Source organism: Melitaea cinxia, chromosome 23 (assembly GCF_905220565.1).
Source record: "Melitaea cinxia chromosome 23, ilMelCinx1.1, whole genome shotgun sequence".
Classification (NCBI taxonomy): domain Eukaryota; kingdom Metazoa; phylum Arthropoda; class Insecta; order Lepidoptera; family Nymphalidae; genus Melitaea; species Melitaea cinxia.
In genome coordinates, this window is record NC_059416.1 from 6542535 (window position 1) to 6563143 (window position 20609).

The following is a 20609-nucleotide window of genomic DNA, read 5'->3' on the forward strand; positions in this document are numbered from 1 at the left end:
GACGCAAAAAAGCGTGCGCGTTGTTTTTCATTATATTTTTTATCTACTTTAGTGTGTATTTATATGAGTATGTCGTATATATATCGACACGTATGCGCAATTATTACACTGACTTCAATGCTAAAACTTCCTACACTACGATCACAAAAGTTTGAAAAGTACATCTTCTCTCATGTTTGCTGGAGGACAGTTTGTATTCAAGCTTGAAAAATAATTGTGCTTGCTGGCAAAGGAAAAAAACCGACTTCAATTACATCGACAAGTAATACAACGTAGGTAGACGAAAAAATAGTCAAATAAATACGTATTATCAAAGGTTACTCCAAAAGTTGTAATCAGATTTCACTGAAATTTAAATGTGACCACAAGATAAACATTGGCTTTCGATTAAATTAAAGATCATCAAAATCGGTAGACCCAGTAAAAAGTTATGCGGATTTTCGAGTTTCCCTCGATTTCTCTGGGATCCCATCAGCTGATCCTGGTTTCCTCATAATGGTACCACACCATGGATATCTGCTTTCCAACAAAAAAAGAATTATCAAAATCGGTTCATAAACGACTTTATATATATTCGACTGTATATATATATATATATATATATATATATATATATATATATAGAGATATCCAAAGTGTGGTACCATGATGAGGAAACCAGGATCTGATGATGATGATGGAATCCCAGATAAATCGAGGGAAACTCTCAAAAATCGTAGTGACGACTGACGACTAGTGCGTTTGTTAATTTTTTTCGTCTACCTACTTCGTATTACTTGTTGATGTAATTGAAGTTGGTTTTTTCTTTTGCGAGCAAATACTATTAAGATTATCAGACACAAACTACTTTAATAAATAAATAAGTTATAAAGATGTTTATGCCCATACCTTTCTGAAGAAAAATCCATTTTAAATAGTTTTTCTGATTTGTTTAACAGGGCTTTTAAAACAAACTAACGTAACACAAGCTTGTGAGGCTAACATTGTAACGTAGAAGAACTTTTATAGAAGAACACCGCTTCAACTTATCATGTTAGTGTATAATTCGATAATATTATATTAGACATATGGTAGGTTATTACTTAGTAGATATGCTGTGTCTACAAGTGTGCGTTATATTTTTTTATCACTCAAATAATTGAATAATTACAATATTAAAACATAACAAGTACAAATTCGTTAAAGACACAGACAATTTTCGGGACATCTACAAGCTAAATTTGACTCATTTTTTTATATTTGTAACTATAATCTTACATCTCAGCTTTGATAGAAAAATTGATTTTCTTCATCATGTTAGATTTTTTATCACATTTTATTTAAAAATGTATGCAAATGAAAAAAAAATACTGACGTGTTTTATACAGTCATATTATATAATACTTGAGAAATGGACTGATGAGAATTGACGGAATCGGCTAGTTTTTTGTTTTCGTAATTATTAAATTATAAAAACCAAATGTGACTATTCTATTGTTAGACAGATAATATATAAAATTACATAACTGATTTACTGTATTGTTGTACGCTTTTTTGTACAATTTGGTTATGCCTTAATTGAAGAATAGGTAAGCTTTTAAAGGAGACGGGGACTTTTGTGCCAAAATGTAATGAGTAGAGATATGGTTTAAAAAATTAGTCATATATTTTTTTTTAATTTAAAATATAAAATATTAGCTTAATTCTGAATCTGGAAGCGGAGAATATTGAGAAAGATAGTTTTCGTCAAATTATTTGGGTATCGATTTAACTATAATCGATTACCGAATTCAAAAAAAAAAAAATGTTTGCACTAGTTAATTAACTCAAGTTATTTAGATGCGCAATTAAAGCTGTAAACAATAAAGTGCATTTAAATAAAGTTACATTAATAGCAAAAATGTCCAGTAATATCTGATAAACCAAAATGATTATCAAAATGATTATCGATTTTGTATTGATTTAAAATAAATCATATTTTTAATTACAGCTTTGACAGCTGACTAACAATAATACTGTCTCCATCACTCGTTCCGTGTTTACTGTTTTCCGATGCATTCTGAGTCCATTCCTGATATTTATTTATGGTTTCAAGTGTATATCAACATTTGTAATGAGTTTTCAAACATTCTTCACTAAATATAACAAACATTAGTGCTACAAGAACTTAGTGATCGGGTTCTTTTATAGACATTGTAACATAACTTCACTTTTACAAAAAGTTTAATAACTCCACTCTCAGATAGCCAAAATATAGATAATTTTCAGTGAGGCATCAATAAGCCTAAATTAAATAAATAATTGATACCATTTTCATTTCATTACATTTTGTCCCAAGAATGTATGGAATCGTTTCCATATCCTTTATTGTAATCATTTTTCTTTTTAAAGAATTATTTTATATTGATACTAACAATAAAAAATATCTCTATATCGTATATATAGCCTATATACTACAACTACATTTATCTTTGTTATTTTTCTAATCGACTACTACCGAATGCTTTTAAAGTACAGTTTTAGAGATTAGAAAGAGATATCGTTCACTAGGTCAGAAGGGCTTCATTTGATCTTGAAGGAACAAAATAACATTAGGTCTATTAGAAAAGGTTGCATTAGCGAAATTGTTTAGTATAATTATTTCTATCTAATATAATAATGTTAAAGAGTTTGTTGTTTTATTTGAGTGTATTTGGCAACATCGTGTTTGATTTTTGTTGTTAACAGATTCAATCAGAAACTAAATACTAGGTTATCTTTTTATTGGTCAATGTTTTATATATACGTTTTATACTCTACACCTACACCGTCAATATATCGTCTCCTTTACCCTACGGTTGCCTGGAAGAGATTGCTCTTAAGCAATAAGGCCGCCTTTTGTACATTTTTTTTCTACAAATTATTGCTAATGTTGCTTGCTTATTTTATTTGTTTGGTGTACAATAAAATGTTAAATAAATAAATAAATAAATAAATATATGACCACTATGCTAAGACCCATTGAAATAGATATATAATCATACACGTGTAAAATTATGTAGGTACCAGTAAGTATCAAAAACAAGAAACCGTATAGACTTTTTTCTTTTTGAATAGGTTTTTTTTTTACAATAACACAGTGTAATAGTAAGTCAATGTAATGTATGTGTTAATGTAAGTGTAGTAGTAAGTCAATTTTTGATATGATATTCAAAATGTTTAGAATTCCTAATTTGGGTAACACAAAAATAAAAATCTTAGATATTAAAAAATAGCACGGTGTCGTCTCCTGTCAAAGATTTTAATTGTAATATAAAACTTTGAATAGTTACGGGTTTCTGTAAAGAGCTCACTATAGACGGCGCCACGGTTCGCTTAAACCGAAATTTAAAATTATCATATCGAAAATTTCGCTCGAGCGGGTGCATCGTTCCATAGCTTAATTGGCTAAGAGCGCCGACACGGTAAGTCGGAGACGCGGGTTCGAACCCCGCTGGAGCGGTCAATTTTTGATATGATATTCAAAATGTTTAGAATTCCTAATGTGGGTAACACAAAAATAAAAATCTTAGATATTAAAAAATAGCACGGTGTCGTCTCCTGTCAAAGATTTTCATTGTAATATAAAACTTTGAATAGTTACGGGTTTCTGTAAAGAGCTCACTATAGACGGCGCCACGGTTCGCTTAAACCGAAATTAAAAATTATCATATCGAAAATTTCGCTCGAGCGGGTGCATCGTTCCATAGCTTAATTGGCTAAGAGCGCCGACACGGTAAGTCGGAGACGCGGGTTCGAACCCCGCTGGAGCGGTCAATTTTTGATATGATATTCAAAATGTTTAGAATTCCTAATGTGGGTAACACAAAAATAAAAATCTTAGATATTAATAACACAGTGTTTAAAATAAACAGGAAAAACAAAGAGAAAAATGTCTGTACATTTTTAATTGAAATGTAATACAAACTTAAAATTTACGTACATACACGTGTATATGTGATGCGTAAACTCTTGTAGAGGTATATTGAATGCTAATTATATATTATATAATGTTCTAAACCTGTAATAATCTCACCCACACAGCGACGGTTCCTAGCTATCAATTTGCCGTATCAATCTATTTGATTGTTATAATCCGCCATAATCGTCGCGTAATTTGATTTCCAATTGACATCGAGGTACGAAAATTATACACTATCTACGTATTAAGATAATTCTATCAATAGTTGTGAGAAATATATTATCCGTCTTTATTATGTTTTGTAATTAATTTTATATAATAATAAATAAATAACGTTTCTCTGTGGTTAAGTATTCATTTAATTGAACTTTTGAATCTGAATTACCGGTTCAGCTTATCTCATAAATGATTTACTGATATGCTTTATTAGCAAATGAAAAAAAAACACCTTAAACTGGGAAGTTACATATCTAAATACTAAAAATGCGAAAAATTCTATGGAAAGATATCTGTTCGAAAATCACACCCGAACAGCTTAATGAATCTTGATAAACTTCGTGGCATAGGTCTAAAATGCGAAAGACTCCCGCAACCGAACTGGCTCTATATGTATCGACTCGTCGTTCCTGTAGGCCTAGCCGTTTTCCTGAAGAGTGTCCTTGGCGACACAATGTCTGTCTGACACTGTCTAAATCGTCTGCAATAGACGGACTAAGGCCAATAGATAGGTTATATTTAGATCCCTCAAAATGGATATTTTGCCCCAAAAACAGAGTCAACATCTAGTACAATTCAAAGTTAAGAATGTCTGTAGGAATTAAACATCTTAAACATATCCTCGAAAATTAGAATAAGAGTTATGTACGCTTAATTTGGTTAAACCGTATAATACATATATTGTTGACAGAAACAGTAAATTCCATGCAACAATGTGTATGGCGGTATAAATTACGACCGAGCTTTGTTTATAGCACATTGCAAGTTCTAGTATTGGCTGTAAAGTCTATCTTCATTTACAATTATCACGATCTTTAAAACGATTGTATAGCCAATGAACTGGATTCAAGGCAACAAATTAAACGTTTGACTATCTTAAGAATTGTCGGTAACGGTTCCAACCATTGGCAGGTGAATTTTTACGATTAAGTTTGGAGGTTCCACTGCAAAGTTTAAAAAAAAATCGAGGTTATTACATACATTGACATAAATTAACAAAGTAACCATTATGCATAATGACTAATATATTATGAATGTTCAAACTATTTAAATTATAAAATGATATTTGCGAAACAACAAAATTAGAAAAAAATATATATTTATGTGTAACTTGTCAAAAAGATGTAGGTCTAATTAGCAAATACTTTTTTTAATTAGAGATGTATAAATTACTTTGAATGATTTTTTTTTGAATTATAAGTGGATTCAAATTATTACAAAAATAAAACGAATACATTCCATAGTTAAAAATTATTCAAAAACGAATACATTCCATAATCGAAAATCATTCATTTACCGTGACATTTAAAACAGAAATTCAATATAAATGCTTTTAATTTATTAGGAGTATATTAAAAAAATTTTTAGTATGGAAACTTTCATCATCATCATCATTTCAGCTTATTACATTCCACTGATGGACCTATGCCTCCACAGTTCACGCCATTTTTGGCGTGAACTCATGTGTTTTGCCCATAGTCACCACGCTGGGCAAGGTGGTAGTGGAACTGTGTTATCCCTTAGACGCCTCTTACGACATTCACGGGAATAGAGGGGGTGGCTATATTATTTACTACCGTAGCCACATAAATGGAATCTTTAGTAGGTATCTACATGAATGTGACCTTCACTTTATTGGCGTTTTTCTTCTAAAACTCGATAATATTCATCATTCAATAGCTAATTAACTTTTATTCTGAATAATTACTTAACGTCTAAGAACTTTTTACTTAAGGATATTTTTATTGAATAAATGACAAAACCGTCTGAAACGAGCTTGCTTAACTTTGTAAGCTTTACGACTCGAAAGAAAGTAGTTCACTTAAGTTCACATACTTTTTTGAAGCTCAGAATCAAAGAAGTCTTAAGTAGTTAGGATATATTTTAACAAATTTTTAACTGTGTGTGAATCTTAATTATCGTTTTTGTCTAAATTTTAATTTACTACAGTTATTATGATAACAGATTGTTCTGCTAAATTAATGAAACTATGTCTTGATCCCGACGATTCCAAAGTCAATTTCAGTTCGAAGAAAATATTTTTATAAATATTTCTTTCCGATAAATAAGCGTAACATATTAGCGTAACACCAAAAGTTATTACACGATGTTAGTAACTATTTTTTAAATTAAGAATAATTTAAAAAATAGTTAATTATTTCGTGTCATTTAATTTTACTTTCATAGTAAAATTTAAATTTATAGGTGGATGCTATGCTTTAATTATGAATCTTTTCATCACGGCGTACAAGCGCGTTCCGAACTTTACGTTTTCTTTTTCTAATTAACAAATTTCCCGGATACTTCTCGCTTCCTTTATGTACTTTCAATATTAATTTCATAATGATATGCAATGTTCTTAACAACCATTAAAGTGAAATAAATAATTACATTGTTTTGAGGCACAGTCTTTACACAGATTTTGATCTGTGTAAAGACTTTGACTTGGTTATATCACAACATAAAGGCACTGGTTTAAGATCTTTAAAATCGCTGTTGCACACAAACAAAACATTTATATTAAAAAGTACTATTAACATCTATACAAATAAATAAAATTGGAGTGTCTGTTTGTAATATTAAAATAACCGCCTTTTCCTAAATGTATATGGATATACATGGTACATATACCAAAATATGTTTTTTTTTACATTTTTTTGTCTGTTTGTCTGTCTGTTTGACCCGGCTTATCTCTGAAACCAGCAGGACCAGCAGGACCGATTCGGACGAAACTTCCACTGGCAGATAGCTGATGTAATAAGAAGTAACTTAGGCTACTTTTATTTCAGATTTTTTAAATTTTTTTTACTCTGCGATCTGAACAATATCTGTTTTGTTAAATTCCACGCGGACGAAGTCGCGGGTACAGCTAGTTTTTTTTAATTGAACCATGAAAAGAATTCTACTCTAAGAATACTACTTTAAAGAATTTATCCTTTATTTTTCTGTATTATGAGTCCAAGTTTACATTTTAAATATTTATATTAATTATCTTTACACTTGTATCTACCGATAAAATTGTTTAATGTTTTTAAACAAGCAAGTACAGTGATTTCGTTGGAAACAAACTGTTAAATAACTTAAATATATTTTTTATTTACTGCGCATAAAATGCTTTCATTTTTGACTGTCGAATCAAACGGGTATTGATTGATGGTTTCCATTATTTATTTTTGTTTGTTTTCACTTCCTTTGTTGAGCGTCGTTTGAGTGTCCTATTCTGACGTTTAATTGTTTAAACAAAAAAGAGAAAAACAATACGGTATCTCCTTTTGTTTTTATTTAAAGTAAACAAAATTGTTTTATAAAGAAGTCACCTTAAATTTTAATTGAAAAAGTGCAATTTAAAAATAATCTAAAAAGCTGTGTAACTGAAACCTCAATTGTAAAGTTATTGCTTGTTTTATTTACTTCGCTGCTACTTCGTAACTAGTTTTATGTGGATAATTACATTTTTAGTGTTTCGAAGTTAAATAAGTGATCTCTCACTTTATTTTCTTTATACAATTATCGTATTTGAGTTGTATTTTTTAATTTTAATTTTTGGAATCGTATAAATACATAGAAAATATACATTGTATATTTTTACTTTAAAATTCAATGTATACGACCATGAATATTATTTTATCTTGTAGACCACGCAAAAGGGCTTAATAGTCAATTTTTAATTCTCCTTTAATTCGCGTACAGAGAAAAAACAACTCCTTTTTCTATAGAACAAAAAACATGTTTATAAAATTTGCAGATGCGTTGGCGCAATGGTCACAGCACTGGTTTGTGGCCGTTGCGCTGGCGGGTTAGGTCCCCGCACATCAAAACATTTGTAGTGGCCATACAGATGTTTGCCGTAGTCTGGGTGCTTGTGCAGTCTTTGTGGGGTTCCCCACTGTGCCTCGGAGAGCACGTTAAGTCGTCGGACCCGGTTGTTACCATATACATCATGTGATAGCGATCGTTACTCATAGTAGGGAATATATCCGTCAACCCGTATTAGAGTAGCGTGGTGGAAGCTCTGATCCTTTTCCTACATGGGGAAATATGTCTATGCCCAGCTGTGGGATATTACAGGCCGAAGCGTAGCGTTTATAAAATTACTTTTCATCACTATTTCTTGACATATTTGATATTATAAAAATTATTTTATGAATTTTCTAAGTATTAAAAGTATTCTTTGTTAGTGTTATCTTAGACTGTTTAAGACAACATTTAACTAACCTTTTAGAACGAAAGCATTTTTGTTATCGAACATAAACCCTTGAGGGCTACTTTATTCAACAAGTAGTCACTTCTCGTTCCAACCTATGTTGAATAATTTAGTTATTTTAGATCTAAGGCAGTGGTTCTTAGTTTATTTTGTATTCTATTATAATAACCTGCAATATTTACATAACTAAGCAAGAGTTTCTTCCCTGTAACAAAAGTGAGAATCAAATTGAACTGTATACTATAATAGCGTGCGAGAATTTAGTTATTTTAGATCTAAGGCAGTGGTTCTTAGTTTATTTTGTATTCTATTATAATAACCTGCAATATTTACATAACTAAGCAAGAGTTTCTTCCCTGTAACAAAAGTGAGAATCAAATTGAACTGTATACTATAATAGCGTGCGAGTACAGTAATGCTAAGCAAAAGGCTTTTCTCTATGAGAATTTATTCCAGCAAGCTGTTTCTACATCGTATACAAAATATTGGAATATAGAGAAATAGATATAAGTTATTTTTTAGAATGATGAGACAAAAAGTTTTCAAATTATTTGTTAAGAATATTTCCGAAATTAGTAGTTAACTTTTAGTAGGTTAATTGAAAATGGACATAATTTGATTTTCCTCCATATTTGAAAAATCTCTTTGCGTTGTTTTCATCCTCAATTTTAAAAATTACAAGCCGAGTAACTGTGCAGCCCAAGCACGCTATAAAAACATATATAAAACAAGACATCAAAGTTTTATGCTTCATAAAAGTAGTTTTAAATTTGAGAGCCACTGGGCAGGGGCTGTATATGGGGTACTGAGAATTTTAAGTAGTGCTTAACAATTCATGTTGGCTTATTAATGCCTAATCTTATATCTCACGGAAACGTTTCATGTTTTGTATTTTTTTTTTTAATTTTTATTAATTATAGACTAGTCAGGACTTTTTCAGCCAATCGATTTTTTTATAATTTTTAACACACAAAATTACATATAAAATAATTTTTATCTAACAATCAGAACAGATGAAGGTCGATTTTACTTCAGATCTTAGACTATTAGAGTTATGTAGACATTTTCTGTCATATATTTTATCAAGGAAAATAAATTAGTATAATTCTAGTTACAATTACATAAATAAACTAGCTGAGCTTGCGATTTCGTCCGCGTGGAATAGTGACTACATGTTCAACGTGATTCTTTAAACAGGCATAACTTTTTTATTTATGAACCGATTGACATGAAACAAACACTAAATGTTAAGTGACTTATCACAGTATATTACTAAAAACAAATAGACAAAAATTTCAACAACAATTGTTTTGGGTGCTGTTTCCGTTGATAAAGGTCCCAATAATATTTTTTCTCATATATCTTCTATATATAGACAGCGATCCGTTACATTTTTATGATGATAAGATGAGTTAGTCTTTCACTTAGTACAGTTTGTTTTTCATTTAGTACCTTGTTCATGTAGTGTTAGTATAACTCAACTAACATTTAACATTACGTATAGTTATCATTTGTTGTTATGTAAAAACAGTTGCCAACCGTTTTTGGTAGAAATTATATTTAAAACATATTTTTAAATATTTCTATAAATACTAATTCAAAAATAATTATGTTTATATTTATATTAATAAAATAAGAAAGTTTTAATATGTTGATAATGATTTTCGTTGCTTTATTTCTATTTCTTACAAATTTAACCTTTTATCTTAATAAACATATTGAAACTAAAAACAATAAAATTTATTCATATTAATTATTTAGCATATGGTTTACATATATTTAAAAAAAAAATACCTAACTTTTATAAAATACATTAAAGAAATACAAAAGGAATTCAAACTATTTTCATGTCATATCCTAGATTTTCAATGAGAACCATCATCTGCTTCATTGACGTCAAAAGTAATAGATGTGTTTCGAAGTATTGTTTTGTTGTAAATCACTATCTAATTTCTTTTCCTTCTGTTTCACTTTGACGGCAATCAAACAATAAATGACGCTTTAAATAATAAACGCTTTAAAAACAACAATATCACAAACACTAAAGTGTTCAATAAAATTAATCTATGACATTATTTTGTAAACAAAAACTTTGAATTTTTTTAAAATGTTACTAAACCTAATCTTAGCGGTATTTGCTTTTAAAACTAACTAATTTTGGGTGAAACGGTATTAGTCAATGTATAAATGAATTGACAGTATATTGGTGCAGTAGTCACAGCGTCTGTTTGAAACGCTAGCTGTCGCGTGTTCGATCTCCTCATATTGATCTCTCCATTTTGAATTGCTTTCGCTCTAGCATTTTGCAGTCCACAGCGAGATATAGGTTCCCCAAGTTCGTGTAAAATTTGCATAGACGGTACTAATCTTTGTATCTAGTCTTGACGTTTTTAATTTTGTTGTGTGTTTCCGGACCCCTAAAAAAGTATTTACATTTCACTGAGGGCCATTGAAATTGAAGTGTTTACATACACACGTGATCGGTAGGTACTTTGAATAGTATCACCATTTATTCCTTAGTACCTTTTTGATATGTGTCAATAATGTACAATATATGTATAGGTATATGTATAGAAAGGAAGCTCCATCTTGTAAGGTACCCGAGTACGACGACATACCTACTTACTATAGTTAGTTTACCGCGAGGTATTGAGAACAACTTAGTTAATAATTCTAAAGTTTAGCGCAAAATCAACTATGATACGATATATTCCTATTTTCTTGTTAACATAACTGTTACAAGAAAAACATTTTTAAAATTACAAGCCTATTTTACTAGCGTTGCAAGTATGTTACAAGTATAAAAGTTTGGGAGGATAGATGAGTGGAGGATTATTACTTTTTATGCTAAACCTGCCAAGCCGGTTGTGATGAAAGTTGGCGGGCAGAAAAGTTGTAGCTCGGAATAACATACTAGCTACAATTTAGAGTAACAATAGGCTATTATCTCAAAATTTTCAAGAAACCGGTATAGGAAAATGACAAATAGCGTACTAGCTTAAAAAAACTTTGACAAGAAAAAATCAAAAAAATAAATAAATAAGGCTATCATCGTTAAAAATAGTATATGCAACATTAGAACCATTGTCGGTTTCAGTATGTATATTTCTCATTTTTATATTTGATTTAGTCTCAGAACATTCAGAGTAAGGTACAGGAATATCTGCAACAGCAGTGGGAATTAATCGCCAAGTATGAGAGTATGTTGTTCGAAACTTACTTAAACTTGCACGAACTTACCGTGGCAACTGACTCCATCTAATTTAATATAGAACTTCGATATTTCAATCTATTAGTTCAATGGCTAATTTACTTTGAAGACGAATTTGTATTAGTTGAGACATATTGTACCTGACAACTCAATGCTATATGGCGTAATGATATAAAGCATCTTAAATTTAGTGTCCAATAATTTTTGTCTTATTAAATTTCATAGAATAACGATGACACCTAAGAATAGCATTTTTTTTTGCAAGAGTAATAGTTTGTTAAAGGTAGATAGTAATAGGTTGTTTGTTACACGGTCACGGTACGGTCGTCAATCTCAAGTTATGAAAAATTTGAAATAGCTCACAAATAATAATAATAATAAAAAAAGAAAAACTAAAATTACGTCGTAAAACTCAAATTATTGTTTAAATTTTCTTATTACACGTAACATGTTCATGATCGTCATTTTCTACCAATCAGTTTAGAGGTATCTATCATTAGTGACAGTTGTAGAGTCTCAGCGGCTCAAATACACTGTTCCTTAAAAAAATAACACGTATGTATAAAACCTTCATACTTTTGAAAGAAAATAAGTACACGTGTAAGAGTATAATTAGTATTTTTAGACGTTCTTGTACACTGGACTCCCAGTACCTACCAAAAGAGTAATAAATTACTTTTTCAAAACAATCGTACATTGCTATATAACTATATAACATTTGAATTTACGTTTATCGCACTATTTATTTTCATTCCATGTCTTAGGTTTTTATTTAATTATTTTTCGATTTAGTTAAATCAATACATAAATTATTAATACGATTATTTTTAGTAAATATAATTTTCAGTATATATAATCTAATAAATAAAGGCCATTATGACCGAATTTCGAACAAAATTCCAACTTATCTCCAAAATCCTGTAGCATTTAAAATTTCATAACAAAATTAACTAACGAATATAAATATTAGTTTACCTTTTACCGAACTTATTTCATTTCAGTTTGTTCGCTTTATCTCATTTCCCTTTGATCAACTCAACACGAACAACTATCTTTATGAAATACAAAGCTCTAACTATTCAGTAAATCGTAGAATATACGTGTTCTTCATTATGTCTTTTTAATGCACATAAAAAAAACGCATTTCTTTTTACAAAAAAGAATTATGAATTAAATTCTATTTGTCTACTCCCATGCTTTAAATCCTCTATTATATAATACTAGCTGACCTGGCGAACTTCGTATCACCTTATTTTTTTCTGAAATATAATAATAACATAAAGTTGGATCGAACTGCACATGGTGTGCGAATTTTATTATAATCGGTTAAGTGGTTTAGGAGTCCATTGAGGACAAACATTGTGACACGAAATTTATATATATTAAGATGATATGGATGTTCTTTTTTTGAAATTCATACAGATACCACGCATCAAGCAGTAAGAATGTGGCTGTCTGTTGAGTAAATAAACCCTTTGCGCAGATGGGATCGAAAAAACAAAAACAAAGGAGTGTTATTATGAAATTCAGTACAACATTATATCATCCGTTTGGATGGTATTATGGTTATTAGGACATAGGGTGTTTTAACGTTGGCAATAAACTATTTCAGAATCTTTTATAGAGGATTCATAATATGTGTGTAGATAAGATCTTGTATGCAACTGATGATAATTAGGTATTAAAACACTCATGTGATACTATTATCACAACACCCACATTCGTATTTTAATACCCCTTATAATATATAACCCCTTATACAACAGTTGAATAAATAAGGCTAACTTATCAGTACATTAGTGAGGGACATGGCAACGGCACAAAGCTACCACAATAACACGGAAATTAAATTAGGACTAACCCTTCAAGGTTTGACTTTTATTTAATGGCTTTTATTTATATCGGATGAACAGAGATTATTTCAATGTAACGTGGGACAGAGGAAACACAATAGAGATTTTAAAGTCAAATATATTTTTTATACATTACTTGTGTTCAGTTAAATAATTTTCTTGTTCTTCTGAATTTAAAATAAAACAAATTTGCAAAAAAAAAAAAAATATATATATAAAGGTATATTGTAATAGCACGAAAAGCGTGTTACGTGAACGAATATCAATATTGTGTAATTAATAGGTACATAAATCGAAGCTGAATAAGTTGATCTATTTATAACAGATTTAAACAAATTAAAGATCTAAAAAAGTGTCATAAATTTTCAAAATAAATATAAAATGCAAAGGTCTCTTACAAGGAGGCTACTTTGTCCTATTTTTAATATAGAACGATGCAACATCGCTGATACAACTCAGTTATAAGACTTATATCAAGACCTTTTACATAAGCATAGTTTGAATGTTGTATTTGAAGATTGTATTTGTTGAATTTCTAATTATAAAAGTAACTACAATTTACTGTAGGTATAAAATAAAGAATTCCCGTTTCTGCATATCGCAGTCCATTACTAGACACAGGCCTCTCCAAACTCGCGCTGAACATCCCATCCGCCAAACGTAAATTCTTCATTTAATATTTAAAAAATTACCCTATATTAACGTACCCTATTAGGTCATAAAAAGATAACGTAATATATAAGTGATCATTATTTTTGGTTGGTAATAGTTTTTCTGTATTTCTTTCTCTCTAACGAGCTAACTACAGCATTATTTAGAATGACATGTCTATATTATATTGTATGTTTGACTTCTTTCTCATTACCTTAACAGGGTAAATTAATAAATAATAAACGTATTACCTGACAACCTCCAGTAGGATGAAAATTCGATCGTGGTCTGCGGAAACATACGCAAAAAAAAAACCAATAGCCCAGATGGAAAGAAGTTTTGAAAGCTTTCATGATCACTTGTATCTATTCCATTTAAATTGGACGTACCGCAATGACGAGTCAAGTCTATCCGTTACTAAGGCGTTTGCTTTAGCGAAATATCGAGGATATCAAAATCACCGTAAATCCTCTTTAAATAAAAGTGTTGATTTTGATTTCGATTTGGCCTATCGCTCGTTTTCATACATCTTTATACAGTTTATCGCATACTTGGCAAGTAATTATCTTTGAGATCTAATAACCCAGTCTCTCATTCATCAATAAACTGTAATCACTACAACGTTATATATATATTTTATATAGTTTTACGCCTGGCATTTCTATACGCTTCAGCCTGTAAAATCCCACTACTGGGCATAGGCCTCTTTCCCCATGTAGTAGAAGGATCAGAGCTTAATCCACCACGCTGCTTCAATGAATTTCTATAGAAACAGTATATAGAAAGATTTATTTATTTACAGACTTATCAGCAGTATAACATGCATTAGATTACAATGTGTCATGTTGTATAATTTTAAGATAGTAAACATACCAATTACAGGTATGTACATAACTCTTGATTAATATAATATTTTATTATTCATTGAGTTCTTTTAACCTCAAAGTCAAATTTATTTCAATTATTTATTACGTTTAAGTTCCGGTATGCCGTAGATAAAGATACGTTGTGCAATGCATCTATTTCTTTTCACCCATTAATTTTGGGTAAAAGCCTACCATTATAAATGTAATGTAAAAACATTACAGGGCGGTCGAAGGTCTTTCTTCAATTGGACCCGAAACTTTTTCTTTTATGCGAATACTTTCTACTACATTATTATTCTTTAGTATTTTCATCATTACATTTAACATTTAACAAAAATAAAGGGTTTGGCATGGTATATAATATTATAATAATTATAGTTAATAATTATTTAGGCTTAATTAATACATAAAATGATCATTACTACTGAAATTATTAAAGATTACAAATAATAATTTCAGTAATCAATAGATCAGAATGCTATTGAAAATTAGTATTTAATTTCCTGGAAATGAATTTAATTTAATGTTATTATAGAAATAAGCATATAATATATGATGTTAAATTAACATGGTTATTTTCATTACTAAAATTATTTATAACGGGATGTACACGACTCTCGTGAACAAGACATTCGTAGGTAAGTAATGATGAAATATCGAGCTCCGCAAAATAAAAATGAAAAACATTTTAAATAATTTTAGAAAGCATATAATAAACTAATCATTTTAAACAACTAATTAATAAATAGTAAAAAAAACAAATTATTATAGTTATTTTACACTTTCATTATACATATAAAATATCTGAGCCAAAGATATAAAAACTATAAAGTGAAAAATAGAACAGTTCAGTTATCTACAGGTTCGTATTCGAATATTTGTATAAACAATTTCATTAAACTTCTATAATGAAACAACTTTGTCGGATTTTATCGCGGTTATTAGGTTTTTTTTTTTGTTTTTTTTTTTTATTTTTTTTTCTTTTTTCTTTTATTTTTATACAGCTAGGTCGGCAACATGCGTAGGGCTCACCTGATGGTAAGCGATTACCGAAGTTTCTAGACGTCGGCAACACTAAAAGTATCGCAAGCGCGTTGCCGACTCCATCCCCAATTCCCCCAGAGGCTGTGGGCTGGTTTTTTAGGAGGACTCAGTCCTCTGTGACCATGGTTGCTGTAAAGTATCCGAAACGTCGGGCTTGTAAAAAACCTAATAAACCGCGATAAAATCCGAAAAAGTTGTTTCAACATAATGAGTGGAATTCGAATAAACATTAGAAAACAATATCCAAACGTCTATTTATTATTTCGTTTATATCAAACAAAAAGTTCTCAAAACGTAATTGTACGTATAAAAACATTCTCATGAAAGTTATTTAATATATACTCTTTTGAATAATATCTCTTATTTAGATTTATTTACCAGATATTTTATCAGACGCTCGTTATATTGAATTGCTACTTAGAAAACGTTAAGCTACTATAAAATATGTCTTTAACTTAAGGATCTTCAACGTATTTTCTTCATAAAGAGACATTTAAATTTATGCATTATTCAACTTGGCTTTCAACCAAGATGAGTTATCATTTACACCCCAAGTCTCGCCAATATCGAAGTAACTCTGAGTATTAAATTGTGTTAAACAAAGTATATTATTAAAATGAGTTACTTTGATGACTGGACCTTGAAACATCTGTTTACGCGTGCGTAATCAAACGTTTATCAATTATAACGATTCGCTTGTATGTGTCAAAGCTTGATGTTATATTATTATTTTCTCCGATTCAAAGACTTTGTGAAGCAAAAATAAATTTCAAAATCAACTTAGCGTAACATTAAAAAAGAAAATAAACTGTTTGGATTAATTTAACAACTGATCTGCAATGATGCTTGATGTTTCTACGCGTTTCATTGTTGAAGAAGGTTTTAAAGTTTTAATGGTGCTCTTTGTAGACCCAAGGGTAAAATGTAAGAGGCAGTGAAAGCGATTACGGAGACAAAATTATTACAGATTAGCATTTAAACAAACGATCTTATACAACTAAAATTGCGTTTTCAATCATATACAGTAAAGGAAAAAAAAACTACATAAATTAAGAATACCTATAGTTTGATTATATTTAAGTTATTAAATTTCATCCCTTTCTTTAAATTTTAATAACGTAAGTTTTCTTACGTTCAGACGATATCAAATTGACAAAGGTCATTTCAATGAATCATACAATATCACGTTTCTGAAAGGATATATATATATGTGTATACGAGTATATATGTCAACATTAGACTACGTCATACTTGTAGATATTTGCACTCATGTAAAGTGGCATAATCAGTACGAAATACACACTTTTTATTTCTCTAGTCGCTTATAACGATATAAAATTAAGCGGGCATGCCTTTATGTTTTTGTTTACAGTTATCAAATGTATGGTAATATTATATACACAAACACAGCCATTTTATGATGAATTTAAATACATATATTTACAGAGACATTTTCGAAGATACGTAATGAGTTGATTTATGTTGACTTTTTTACATAATAATTGTGTTTGCTGGCAAGCGAAAAAAAAACCACTTCAATTACATCGACAAGTAATACAACGTAGGTAGACGACAAATAGCCAAGTAACTACGCGTTATCAAAGATTTCTCAAAAAGTAGTTACCAGATCTCGATAAAATTTAAATGTGACCACAGTCATGATAAAGATCAGCTTTCGATTAAATTTATTATCCAGTATATATACTACTATATGCGAACTAATATATCTACTATATGCGAACTTTTTCACACAGTAATCGATTTTAATAAATATTTTTCTAAATTGGCTCTCAAAGGGGGCCTCAATTAAAATACTAATAAAAACGATAATGACTTTTATAGATCGTGATACATTTTTCTGGTATAAAAAATATTATAAGAATAACATTTTGTGATAAAAACCAAGTAGTGGGTAAATTTAACGATTATTTTAATTTTATAATTTACGTCTTGTTTAAAAAATTAGAAATAAAAAAGTAGTTAATATCCTATCCTAAGGAGCGTAGATGCATTGAAATTTGTACTTTTCTTTTCTTTTTTTTATCGCAGGGAACCCATTTACGGGTGATATCCAGGACGCTCGGGTAGGCAGTCCTAGACCGTATCGACATACTGCTTCAGCACTTGAGGGTGCAATACCGACTAAACCCCTGCGGGGAGCCTTCAGCCGCTTTAGTTGGAGGGTCCCGGATCTGCAGGCAACAAGATCCCTCTAGCGACAGACTGGCCTTGGCGAAAAGGCCAGACTTCTCCTCCGTGGGGACAGTCCGGCTCACCTCCGAACAGTCTCGACGACGCTGTGTCTAGCAGGACCTGGTTTCCGCCCCGGCCCGACACTGGCACAGGGGCGTTACTTGCGCATTAAGTAGTGCCTGCTACGCATCCCCGCTCGTCGCCTGCGGAGGGAGGCCTCGTCGGCGGCCTCCTCTCTCTCCCGGTCGTCATTCTCCTTCTGGGACATTACTGTCTCGCAGAAGGAGACCATCGCCTTCCAGGACCCGTCGTCGCCGTGCGTCGCGGTGATGACGCTCAGGAGTGACAAGTCCCCTCTGAGGACTGTCGTCAAATCGCGACGCAGCGCCGCCCATCTCAGGGACACCTCGAGAGTGTGCTGGGCCGAATCCACCGCCGCGCCACAATTGTGACATCCAGCCGTCGGCTCCCTTTGGGCCATCTGACACAAGTAGTCACCAAAGCAGCCCTGCACGGTGAGAACTTGCGTCAGACGGAAGGTGAGGGGCTTGCGCTTACGGCGCATCCACCGCTCAAAAACTAGGCGCAACGCAGCCGTTACCCGTGTGCCATACGGCTGCTCCGCCAGGTCCTCCCCCCACCTCCGCATTAGCGCTTCTTGCCCCATCCGTCACACTCGTAGGATCCCGTCCGACGTGGGGTTCTCACCGAGAGCCCTCCTACCCGAGACGTATGAGTAGGTCTCGGCAAGGACCTCCGGCACGAGCTCCCACGGGGGGGTCGCCGGCTAAACTTATTTGAATAATGATGAATCTTCGAAACAGATAAGATAATGTAAATTTACCTTCTTCGTGACTTATTCATAAGATTATGTTAAGAAATTTTCAGTAGACCCTCTTAAGGGTGGATTATATTTACCAATTAAAAGTTATAATATCTTTCATTTTTTTCATTGTTTGACTCGAATTTGTGGTTTGTTTTTTCTTATAAATGAGGTTAATTGGAATATTGTATTGTTATAATAATAAAAAATGGTCTAAAGATATCTTCTAATATTCTCAAAACATTTATAAAAATTTAATAATAAAGCAGCAGCTGTGAAATAAACGAACTTAATCTGTACCGTAATTAATATTTGAGTCTAAGGTTTCTTGAAGGTTTTATCATGTCGGAGGTCATTATATATTCAGTAGAACCAGCTGCGTCCTACCTAGACTTTGTTCTCTTGGACGTTGGATTAAGAATATACTGTTTTAATTATCCCTCGAGTATCCTTTCATTTGAGAGGATAAAATGTATTATGTATGTTCGTTTGCTTGGGACTATCGTGTTGTTCAAATACAATTTAATGTTGTTTACTCAAATTTACACGATACTTACATAAATTTAAGTGACTGACTACATTTTCAGATATTTGCACACTCCAGATAACTTATTTCAATAAAATATTATACCCAAATATTAGGATAATATGTAAAAACACTATTACCTTCTTGGTTGACACATTTATATAACGGCCCTTAATACGCTATATCAACATCATAAAACTAACTTTGTTTGAATGGTGTAAAATATAGCCCCGGGGGATGACGGAGGAGCTCCTTAAAGCCTACTTAAGAGCTTGCCCAGTGGCAACCTGTCCTAAACTTCGCGATATTTGAATGCCGTCAACCACCAGGGTACTACTCAGTTGGCGTGGTCCAGGAGTGTGGTGGTACTTTTCTTTAAGATAGGTGATAAGTCTGTAGAAGAATTACAGACCTATCTGACTTCTAAACCATTTCTATAAGTAGTTTTCGAAAGTCATTACAAATCGTCTCGCTACAAGACTTGACGAAAATCAACCGCCGGAGCATGCTGGCTTTCAAAATGACTAAAGCACTGTAGACCACATCCATACTGTTTGACAGATTATACAAAAGACTGAAGAGTATAATCAGCCGCTGTGTATGACATTTGTGGTCTACGAGAAAGCCTTCAACTCTGCTGAGTCCTGGGCTGTTGCGGATTCTCTGCAGATATGTCATATCGACTGGCGATACATCGAGGTACTGAGATGTGTATGTACGGCGTAGCGACGATGACAGTCCATATCCAAGATCAGCGAACAAGACCCCTTTTTTCTCGTCGTGGGGTAAGACAACCCTGGAAGATGTTTTTAAGATTGGGGACGATAGGTTGTGGAGGGGGGACAAAGCATTAACGTAAACTTCGAATACATCTTTCACCTCCGTTTTACCTATGATATCGTCATCTTTGCGGAGACATTGGAAGAGCTAAGCCAAATGCTGGGCGGCTTAAATTAGTCCCCCCTACGGGTTGGTCTAGTAGGAATTTAGACAAAACGAAAGTTATGTTTAAAAACCAAGTCATACCAAGACAGGTGTCGGTCGATGGTACCCTTCTCGAAGCTGTTTAAGATTATGTCTACTTAAGCTGTACCATCCAACTA